General features: G+C 31.1%; 1 protein-coding gene across 7 annotated transcripts in view; it reads left to right on the forward strand.

Annotated features, from left to right (window-relative positions):
- Window positions 1-916: 916 nt before the first annotated feature.
- The window catches only part of LOC127720719 (uncharacterized), a 65,237-nt gene continuing 53,813 nt past the window's right edge, over window positions 917-12,340 (forward strand). The window contains exons 1-2 of one of the 7 annotated variants that reach the window (XM_052227491.1): window positions 917-1,055; window positions 6,260-6,287. The gene's annotated coding sequence lies outside the window, so the exon portion shown is untranslated. Of the gene's footprint in view, window positions 1,056-1,252; window positions 1,426-1,828; window positions 1,848-6,259; window positions 6,288-12,340 lie in introns of those variants that run through there. The other 6 variants (XM_052227490.1, XM_052227484.1, XM_052227489.1 and 3 more) reach the window with 6 other exon arrangements.

Consider the following 12,340-nt stretch of genomic DNA (forward strand, 5'->3'; position numbering starts at 1 on the left):
AAGTTCATTCATAGTTATATACTTCTATCATTACATTGTATAATATAAGTGTACTAATAAATATCAACATTAACACTTTTCCTTATTTTGTTTAATATGCCGCCATTTATGAAATATCAACTATCTGTGTCAATAATCAAATAGCTGCGCAAATTATCTTGTTCTATATTCTATCGTGACAAATTAACGGTAGATAATAAAATATATGTAGCACGAAGCTAAATAAAATATTCTAGGGTACATCCATCATACTAATGTAATAACCAAACTTTACGAGGAGAACGAAGTCATACAATAGAAACTTTGCTAACTTTATCATTTACATGTGAAAATGTAACTAATATAATAAAGAAAATAACTTACATTAATCAGATATATGTTGTGTCCACAATGAATGAAAATAATAATATACAGGTAATATAACTCGGGACACACAATATCATGTGGCTGTCATTTCAAGTTCCCGTTCAAATCTACCTGGTCAATACAAAATATAAATTGACCGCGAAATCACAATGACCAATCAGATACGCAATTTTAACTAAGAACCTTTTGAATATTCATGAACTAAATATAAAAAGTAAAGTGTTGATTTGGAATTAAATAATAATATTCCTTCATCAAAATTCAAGAGTTAAACTTTTATAATTAATACAATCAATTTAAAGTACGTTATAAAGATATGTTTACTGTTATTTAATAGGCGTAAAAATGACACTACTACAAGTATACTATGAAGCGCATCAATCCTCAATTTTTAATGCAAACTCATATAGACAAGTAAATTTTGGCTCAAAATGGTCTAAATATATTTCTCTCTCACCAAAAGTTTCATTTCTGCAAATTTGTTTGTAAGTTTAAGCAAACAATGACATCAATACACCATTTTTTGTCAGGGAAGGGTTACTTTTACATATGTTCTAAATTGGAGTGGGTGAATTGGTTGTCGAACACCTAAAACAAAATGGCTTCGAGTTAGCTGCCTTGTTGTTTTTTAGTATGGATAGTTAAATAAGGGACATTTTCAGAATGGACACAAAATTATTCAAAACAAGGTAAGGCAAGCTCATGCAGTGTCAGTAAGTGGTATAAAATAGAAAATAGAATATTCAGTGCAAACAATGAAAAAAAATTCTAAATGCTGTACCCAAGCGCCTGTGTCATTTAGTACGTGATCAGATCAGTTTACTCGGAAATACATTCACACAGTTCTACCATGTATCAAAGAACATTCGGAACAATAATAACATGTTAATAATGTCCGGGATATCCCTTTGTATATAGTCAGTCATTAAGCAGTTGCCATCCAGATCGGACGTCCCCACGAGCGAACAACTGGATGACCTGATGAATTAGTGAAGCATGGAATAAATATATTTAGGGAATATCATACACACACACACACACATAACATCATTACAGTATGTATGTATATTTTTTTCAGGGACAAGTCTATGTCCTCAATTTGTAAAATTGTCAGACTTTAGTCGTCAAATGTAGGGCTTGAAAGTCATTAAAATGATCCTTTTAAACATATGAACCCATCTACATGGGTCGGATATCTTTTGTGAAGATAGTTCTTGTTAACTTTTATGAATAATAAGACAAGGAGGATACACGTAAATGTTTCCTGCATACTTGACATACTTTAGCTCAATTACAAAGATTTATAAATACACTTTACAAGGCGATATTAATAAATAAGATGTTAAAAGGGTTACGTGTAGAAAAATCATATAATCTATTTAAAATCTAAACAGGATAAACATATTATACATAACAATATTGGTAAGATATATTACAGCAATAATAATAGATAAGGAAATGTGTCACCATTTATCAGATAAGTAAGAATGCTTTATCATTTATATATAAAACTGAATGTAAATTAGTATTGTGAAATAACATAGATGGTACCAGCGGTATTCGAACCCTCCACCGGGATCTAAAGGCAGCACTCTAACCAGGTTGAGTTAGGGAAGATCTTCTTTGTCTCAATCAGTTAGAGCGCTGCCTTTTGATCCCGATATGGAGAATTCGAATCCCGCTGGTACCATCTATGCAATTTCACATTATTAGATTTAATTCTTGTTTTTTTTTCAAGTATATAAGTTACTGCCATGTTTAGTACATCAGTTACACTTCAGTATTTGCAGTGCACACCAAACATGAATACTGATTGCAAAGTCACTTTTGTCAAATTTGCTATAAAAAAAGTGACCTTGCGACCTTGTACCCTATTGGAGCCCTACTATTTCAGCTTTGTTTGTAAGAGCGCTGACATCGAGGTCTCGGATTCGATTTCCAGGAGTGACGATGTGATTTCTAAAGCTAAAGAAGTATCATACCAGACGATTTAGTGCCTGTAGTCAAATGGAAATTTAAACTGAATACGAAAAAATGAATGACGAGGCATAGATATATTATAAACAGAACAGCAATTTTGTCATATAAATTTCACTTTTAATACAGGGATCGGGTCTTATGATTTGGTGCAGTTTACTAACTCATATATAAGATTCTAATATGACGTTCTTAAAACGCTTTGAGTACACATCCGTGGAAAAATATGAATATATTGTATGTCAGCTGATCGGCAACGTCATGATTTGTTTGGGCTGTTCTGATCATACTCCCACGTCATATGCTTTTTTTTTTTGCCGAAAGAACTACACGACGTCATTGAACGATGATGTAAGAATATAAGCATTTTACTGGAAAATGCACGGTTGATAAACAAACGATGATAAAATTTGTTAAAAGCCATTTTTTTTACATATAGTTAAGATTATCATTTAAATTCAGCCAAACCTATCTAAGTACGTTATTGTAAATAGTTTAATAGATATAAGAAGATGTGGTATGAGTGCTAATGAGACAACTCTCCATCTAAGTCACAATTAATAAAAGTAAACCATTATAGGTCAAAGTACGGTCTTCAACACGGAGCCTTGGCTCACACCGAACTGCAAGCTATAAAGGGCCCCAAAAATTACTAGTGTAAAACCATTCAAACGGGAGCATGTTACTAGTTCAGTTTTCTCCGTTCTTTTATGTCAATATTGATAGTGTGTTTAATCACAGGAACGGCAAATGTTTGTCTTCACCTACAGCGCTTCGATCCAAGAGAATTGCCATATTTGTTCTACTAGAATAGAAATCATTCATGGGGGCTTGAATGTATACTGATTTTACCACGGGTTTGCCCTTTATGCCGATATTTTACCCCTCGCTATCGCTCGTGGTAAAATATTCAGCACAAAGGGCCAACCCGTAATAAAATCAGTATAAATTCAAGCCCCATGAATTAATTCTTAATGAATTGATATTTTTGTCCTCGCTTAATTATTGCAAATGTTTCCTGCATATTCAGAACGATTGATATTAAAGAAGAATTGGACCTAGATTTCAACTATTTCGCATGTCTTCGATATGTATACATGCATGTTTCGTACCGTATGGTCATGACCATTGGCGAATACTCATATAATTAAAATGGAAATTCATGTATCAACAACACATAGTCTTTTAAAGAAAAATCTATGGATTTGAAATTTGAAATTTTATGATTTTAAGACAAATCTAAGAACGTTTTTCGCCGATTTTATGTGCTTTCTATTCAAATGATCATCTAGTTTGAGAGAATTCAATCAGTCATATTTTATAAATGAATGAGATAAATGCATTATATTTTAGATTTAAGTTATTGTTCAACGAGCCAACGTTGTATGAAATTTTTACCAAAATCTGTGACATAGCCCATTTACTTTTCCTTGACCTTCATTACCTGTATGTAATTACATTACATGTATGTTTCATTACTATGCGTTATTTTGATTGGCTAACAGCAATCTCGCGTCATTCTGAAATTAATCTTCATTTCAAAATGAAATGTAACATTCATGATGACACGAGCTTCCACAAAAAAGAAGCATTCAATTCTTAAATGAGTATATATATATATATATATATATATATATAATATAAACAAGTCTGAATTGAAAACAACGTTCAAACCTATGACTGCGTTGGATAAAAACCGCAATTTTTATACGTGTGCATGTAAAACAAATTTTTTGGTAGAGGGGTCTAAATACAGCACAAACAACACAAATTTCTTGGTAGAGGGGTCTAAATACAGCACAAACATGTTGTTTGTGCTGTATTTAGACCCCTCTACCATGAAATTTGTTTTACATGCATACGTATAAAAATTGCGGTTTTTATGTTGTTTGTGCTGTATTTAGACCCCTCTACCAAGAAATTTGTTTTACATGCACACGTATAAAAATTGCGGTTTTTATCCAACGCAATCATAGGTTTGAACATTGTTTTCAATTTAGACTTGTTTATATTTTTTCGTTTGGGCTTGTATTATATTTTCCTTCGGGTTTATATGATCCGTTCATCCTATTTCGACTCTTTAAAATTCAAGAGTCTATCCTAAATTGAGGTAAATTATATGGCCTTCCAAATACCGTTTCGATCCCTAACATCACTGAAGAGACATTAATTGTCAAAATCCGGATATGGTGTACAAATTGTTGCACCTTATGTTTGCGATATACCATCTTTTCCGCAAGTTTATTGTTTTCTGTTTGGTATTAAATTTTTAATTAAGATCCATGTTACATCTGGTGATCAATTTATTTGGCAATCGCCAATGGCAGTCAGCAGGGTTTAAGAACATCAGTTGTTCGACCTATTAGTCAAATGCGTTTTGTTAAAATCTAATATATATATATATATATATATATATATATATATATATATATATATATATATACGCATATGATGCAAATACTCGTATGCGACATACACTAAAACGATCACCTTCTTGACCTAATTTGGTCAAACGTATAAAATTTATATATCATCCTAAAATATATATAGGAACAACAGTGCTTGATCGTCATTTGTGGTCTAGATCTTTAAAAAACACCTTAGTTCTAGACGTGTTAATATCGCATTCTTATCGAATTTAAGATTTAATTGTGGCCTTCCTTGAAATATCATACAAGGGTACATGCATTGTTAGGTATTTGAGCGAAGCATATTTTTTCCTTTGTGGTAATTTTAAGACTTAAAGTTTATACTTACATAAAAAGAACGACCCATTAATGAAATAAGACTACAGACGACCAGTCAGTGTTTTACATAATTTTCCAGAGTTATTCGAAAAAGGTATTTGAAATACAGTTATATGACTTCTTTGATTCCATTTTTAATCTTTATCGATGTGCTGTCCGTAGAGGACATGGATGTCGGACTACGCTACTCAGATTACTGGAAGACTGACGTAGAGCCCTAGATTTTTTTATACAGCTGCAGTTCTTATGGATTTATCAAAAGCTTTTGACTGTTTACCTCATGATATTTTATTGGATAACTTATTAGCATATGGTGTTTCCCCACGTTCTGTATTTTTGTTAAAATCGTATCTTTCCGACAGCAAACAACAAATTAATTTAAAAGTCAACAGTGTTCTGAGTAGTTGGGCTGCCATTCAAAAGGAGGGTACCCCAAGGCTCTGTATTGGGGCCCCTTTTGTTCATTGTTTTCATAAATGACACATTTTAATTTGTTAAACATAGTTCCTTATATAATTATGCTGATGATAATACTCTGTCTGTCAGCAGTCCCGATTATGACATTATATAAAATCTATATTACGATCCGAGTCCCAAGTGCCGATTGAAAGAAAAGATAATAAGATGCAGGCAAATCCTGATAAATGTCAGGTTATTGCTGTAGGGTGAAAAACCTTTTCGAAAAATCCATCCATCCATATTCATCAAAATATTATAACATGGGAAAAAACTTTTCAAATTCTTGGAATTGATATTAATTTCGAACTAAAATATGATGCACATATACGTAACTTAATTGTGTAGAAAGGCATCACAACAGCTGTATGTTCTCAAGAGTATCTTATCCTATTTAACCAGTTAAAAAAACTTATAATTTTTCATACTTTCATTTTGAGTAGTTTTATTTTTGCCCTTTGGCTTGGCTTTTTTGTAGAGAGACAAATTCTTAAAAAAAAATAGGGAAAAAATCCAAGAAAGAGCATTAAGACTCGTCTATGACGACTATTTATCACTCTGAAACTCTTCTTGAGCTCGCAAAGGTTCCAATCCTACAAGTGAGACGCATCAGGACAATGACATTTGATATTTTCCAAATTTTGAATAATTAGGCTCCTTAATGTTTACAAAATTTGCTTCGCATTTCGAAAACACAATAAATATTCTTTTAGATACAGTTACATCTTGGAAATACCATAGGTAAGAACTAACGCATATATGGTAATATATCTTTTAGTTTTGCTGCTGCTTCTTTACGGAATTGTTTACCGGACCACTTCAGGACTGAAAACAGCTTCACACATTTTAGAAGTCTTATTCAGTCCTGTAGTGGATCGGACTTTTTTGCTCTGTCTGCAGGTAATTTTGATACATTTTTTCATGCATTTTATGCTGCATATTATTATTAAATGGCTTGCACTGCAACTTAAAAATTTCACTTTTTAATATTAACAATAATTATAGTTTCACTTTAAACCATTTATTGAAATTCGTAAGCTTTACGCATTCTTTTATAAATATATATATGTGTCTAGTGTTAGCAAAGTGCATTTGTTACCAGAGTAACGTGGTGCTTTTCATGTTTTTATAACTATTGATTTGCATTATGCATTTCTTGTTTTATTTGTTATTGTATGTGTTTTGTGTTTTTATATTCGGTGAACAGTAAAATAACAAAAATACAAAACTCTAAGTAAATTTCAAAACGGAAAGTCCATTATCAAATGGCAAAATCAAAAGCTCAAACACATCAAACGAATGGAAAACAACTGTGATATTCCTGACTTGATACAGTCATTTCTTTATGTAGAAAATGGTGGATTAAACATGGTTTTATAGCTAGCTAAACCTCTCACTTGTATGATAGTCGCATAGAATTCCATTATATTGACAACAATGTGTGAGCAAAACACATAGACATATTTGGTAAAATATGTCAAAAATTGGATACATCAGTCAACATTGTGTTATAATCTTAATCACTATAAAAACAAATCTCTATTTCAAATTAGAAAAGATCATCAGATCTTACGTTTAAATTGTTTGTCAATATGCCGAATCAAAATAAAGTTTTATTTACTTACTTACTTAATTTGACGAGTATGGGCATATCATACATAACAGATTATTCTTACTAATAACTGTTTTCGTTTGTTTTGATTTTTTGTTGTTTTTTTGGTTTTTTTTTAGGGGGGGGGGGGGGGTGATAAGTAAAAATGAAATAAAGTAAGATGATTGGAATTCATTAGAATCAGGGCCCTGGTTTTCGAAAGTATCTTACTAATAGAATTAAGACTTATTCTATGGTTTTATGACACATCGTTGTCCTATGTGATGTCTTAAGTTAAAGGGGCATTAGTTCGAGTTGACCCAAATTCATATATTTTATTTATAATATACTAAAACGAACACCCAAATTACAAAAAAGTCTAAAAAAAACAATTAGCAGTGCATTAACTCGCTATAATGTATCAGCATTTCGTACGTATTTTAGATCAGACGTCTTCTAATTATTCATCGAGAGGACCTCCGAAAACTACCGACGGTCATATAACCCGATATAAACATACATATAAATATAAATAGATAGCGAGCACGTGCAATCGTATTTTTCTCTGTCTGTTTGATTTCTTTCTATAGATTAAAAATATATGCAAATTATCGTTTTATCTGTATAAGAAAGATTTTTTTGTGAGCCGGATCAGTAAACTAAATGGATATACCTGGTTGTGTCCTCGTTTTACTTTTCAATGTTGACATTCTGTTTAATGAATTAGCCACATGATGCGCACCTATCTCTTCTAAAGGTCAAGATTATACTTAAGTGTAAGACCGGTAAGTTAAAGGTACCTATAGAGCTACCTTAAAAAAAAATTAGCTAAAATCCGTCGAGATTATGCGTTTTTGCAGAACATGGATACATTAGCTACCATTTAATTGATTAATAATTATATCAGTATTATTTCATTTGTTTATTGCTAAATATAAACGACCATTGTAATTTTCTTAAAATCACATATAATCACAAAATCAAGAGATAACAGAGGGTAGGTACAAGCTATATAATTTCATTCTATCCTTATGTCTCAATCTCGCTATTGTGTATTCCGAAAACTACTCACAGTTTTTACACGCATTCATGCTACTATTTTTCTTTTGATTCTTCTGTTCGTGCATGCTTACATATAAATAACATTGAACGTTATATGTAATAGTTATCCCACGAGGACGCGGTGTGTCAGTGTAAGGTCACTCCAGCTCTTCTAGACTATATGAAAAAAAATTACGCTTCATAACATCTAGTTCAGAATGCCATACAATAATTATAATATACTTTATATATTACTATATAGTATATACCCTTTATGAACCCCGGATACAATGTTTAAATATGTTAAATTAACAGTGAGTTTGTATCCAGTCGTCCTAGTGTAGGGGTATGAATCGTGGCTTCCCCGCATAGACATTGGAAATTTAGTGGATTTTTTCTACATAAATTTTGAAAGTTAGTCTTTATTCCGCATAAATATTTCTATTGTGTGTTCGATATCGGTTTAATTTTCAAACATATAGTTTTATTCTAATGATATAGGGCAAATGTCCCTTGAATTTGTTTCAATAACGAGAACAAACTCCATAGAATTCAAAGTCATAATAACATACTAATGATACTGAAACCGTATTCAATTATTATTTTTTTTTTATATTTCCTTAAATATTAAGTGATATATTGCTTTTAATTTTCCTTGGAGTTCGGTATTTTTTGTATTTTCTTTTTGCTGTTAACGAAAATATTGCAAATTTCAAATTTAGCATAGAAGGAATTCATTTACCTAAAAAAATTATGGTGTATCAGAAAGATTATATATTCAATTACTTTCAGTAGGATTTTGGTTTTGGTTAAGAATGTCCTTCTCGACAATTTTTTGATAATGGCTCATTTTTTCTTAAATCAAGAAAGAATGCACGCAGTTTTGATTCATCTTTAGCCATTGATATCTTTCAAGTGAAAAATTCGTATATACGCTGCCGTTGTTGATAATAACTAAAGGTAAACATATGAATCGGAAAATGTTTTTTTTTTTTTTGTGTTTTAGTAAAGATTGAAGGACTTTTGAATAATGCCCCTGTCTTGATAGGAATTCATGGAAAATTGATCATACCTCCCTTTTTATTGTTGTAATATGGAAATGATAAAAAACATCATTTTAGATCGAAATAGATTTTTAAAAACCTTGATCTTGTATTGATAGAGTTGCTTTTCTCTAGAAAAAAGACATGCCCCTTCATCCAGCAACACCCATGAAAGATGAATGGTCGTTGCATTAGAGATGGGACAAATCTGTTTGATAAATATGATGATTTGGAACTTTTTTTTTAATAAGATTTAACTAACATATGCCATGATAATTAATCTGGGTGATTTGCAACAAGATAATGTTGCGTATTCATTAAGCGACTCCTCCTGTGAGTGAAGTTTTGTTTGCTGAAACACAATTAATTGCTAATGGATAATTTCGAAATATTTTGACATTTCATATTTATCACTCCATGCATAAGTTGTCCCACTTCGTTTGGATGTCTTAAGAATCTCTCATCATCTAATTTTCTGTACTTATTAAATTGTTATATATTTGTTGTTTCCTTCCATTTCAAATGGTGACCGGAGAATAGAAATATGGTAATTGTAGTCTTCTTCCAACCAGCAGTAAAACCCTTGTCAAAGTCGGGCGTCGGTTTGGCTGTTCGGGATGTATAAGTACGCAGCCACGTCCGGTCAGAATGGGGACGTTAAACCCGATGCCTCGTATAAAAAAAGTGCCTGTTGCAATACAAAATTCTGTCCCTATCCAATATGCCTTCATTTTCCAGTGGCAGTCCAAATTTTCCCGACCTTCATCCCGGACAATCTCTATTACAGGATCTAACTATTGCATTTATTGTTAATTTGTTCTCGTCCTGAACATGCATACAATATTTGCCACTGGACGTTAAGCAAACTTCAATAAATCAATCAATATCCTTCCAAACCCCTTTTAACTCTTCTGTAGTAACAGTAGGGGGAAGATTTGCATTACAAAAATTTTTGTCTTCCCATGCATGTCCATCAAAACAATCTTTTTCTTATGCGCCAATTTTGGCATTTGTTTGGACATTTTAGTCGGTTACGTATCTTTTGATTGTTTTACACACCAACATCTATTTAACCCCATTTCCCAATAAAAGTATGTATTGTTCATTCAATGTAAATAATCAAAACAAACTTTGCACGAGTAAGTAAATGCGATGAGCTAACGTATATCTACGGTAATTAGAGAAAGGTTCCGATTTAAGTATTTCTTAGTTAAGTGAAGACTTAAGTAATTTTATGCAAACGACTTTAGAATTTTACTTAACTAAGGGAAATCTTAGTGAACTCTTAGTATAAGGAACTCTTACGTTAAGGTGTTTTATGCATACGGGCCCAGGGCTGATATGCATAAAACTACTTAAGTTAAGATTTGTTCCGAACGGACGGATTTTTCTACATGTCGTACGATAGGTTAGTACTAGTACGATTGGATATCTTAACTAAAGTGGTTTTATGCATATCAGCCCAGGCCCCTGGATTGCACTAGATGATTACTAAAAAAGACACAGTAAAAGATATATTTTGTTTTTCTTTAAAACGAATTAAACTAATATGATAAAACCTGTCTGAATCAACCAAACAAGAAGTAGGACAAATTAACTGTGAATTTATTACTTATGTCTTTTCTAAAAGTCATCCAATCTTTGCCAAGTTCAAAGTATTATAAGTTCATATAAAGTACTTTCAGATTTTTACAACACTTTCATGTAAATGTTTTTTAGAACATTTCATCAAATTATAGATACTTATATATGGTTAAGCACTTTAATTTTGACAACTTTTAGAGTAAATATAAGGACATTTTTAACTAAAATCAAAACGTAAGTAGAAGTATTTTCAATATTATATATCAGATAAAAATAAATTCATTTATGTTAATGACTTTTGATACAAAATTTAACAAAAAAATGTTAAATTTTCAATAATTTCTCAAAATTAATATAATTAATAGTATATATATTAATAATCAACCTTGTTGATTTACGCAACACACTGTTTCCTTGTATATATGTATATATGTATATTTATTCCGAAAAAACCTTTGTTGATACAATGGTATACAGAAACACATAGACATACATGTTAATATTATAAGACATATGATGAGGTAACAGCAAATAAAGACTTCTTATAGAGATGAAAAGAATGCATAGGTTTGAAGGCTTACATTTTATCAGAGAATCCATTTTTTATTTATGATTCTAATGAACTTACACAACTTTTTAAGTTTTGGTTGTTTTGAAAAATTCATAACTGCTTTAAACTTTAGAGTGTTAATGTTGGTACAGTATTTTTTATCTATACATTCTTTCCTTTCTTCTGAAAAATATGTACATTCCAAAATATAGTGAAATTCATCTCCAATTTCATTTCTATTACACAAGTTACATGTTTGATTTTCTCTAGGTATGTTCTCCCATCTACCAGATTCAATTGGAAGCTTGTGATTTATGGTCCTAAATCTACAAACAGTGAAAACGTCTTTATCGTCTAGCTTATTGAAATAGTTCTCGAAAGCGAAACTTTCTTTATAAATGCAATAGTTAACCGTTTTGGGACTGTTATCAATATTTGAACTCCAAGTTTGAATAAATTGATCTTGGAGACTTGTTCTAATCGTATGTTTTAGCCAATCATATTTGTAAAAGTTTTGATAAGTTATATGAAAGAAAGACCACATTCATTAAAAATGTTGGAAATATGATTAAGCCATGCAGATCTTAAAGTGGACTCATGTTGTTAAGTCAAAATTGTTTGCTCATCAAAATACTATAAACAAAATATTAGCAAAATTATGTTATTATAAATAAAAGAATTTCATAAAAGTTTATACATTTTATCGTATTTTGTTTGTAATACGGTATTGAATGTGGCAGGATATTATAATTTATTTTGTTTTTCTACTTATCAAGTGCATCAGTTAAAATGATAAATATATTTTTTTTTTTAAATCCAGGAGAATCCAGAATCATACTAACCCTATTGTTTTTAGTAATATCCTGGATCCTACTAACTATTTAGTACAATCCAGGATATCCAAATTTCTACAAGTAGATATTGGAATTCTGATTTGTTCTAGGACACGGGTGTTATTCGGTATATCGAGAAAACTGATCGTGGA

The sequence above is a fragment of the Mytilus californianus genome, unplaced genomic scaffold, assembly GCF_021869535.1.
Source record: "Mytilus californianus isolate M0D057914Y unplaced genomic scaffold, xbMytCali1.0.p SCAF_11, whole genome shotgun sequence".
Classification (NCBI taxonomy): domain Eukaryota; kingdom Metazoa; phylum Mollusca; class Bivalvia; order Mytilida; family Mytilidae; genus Mytilus; species Mytilus californianus.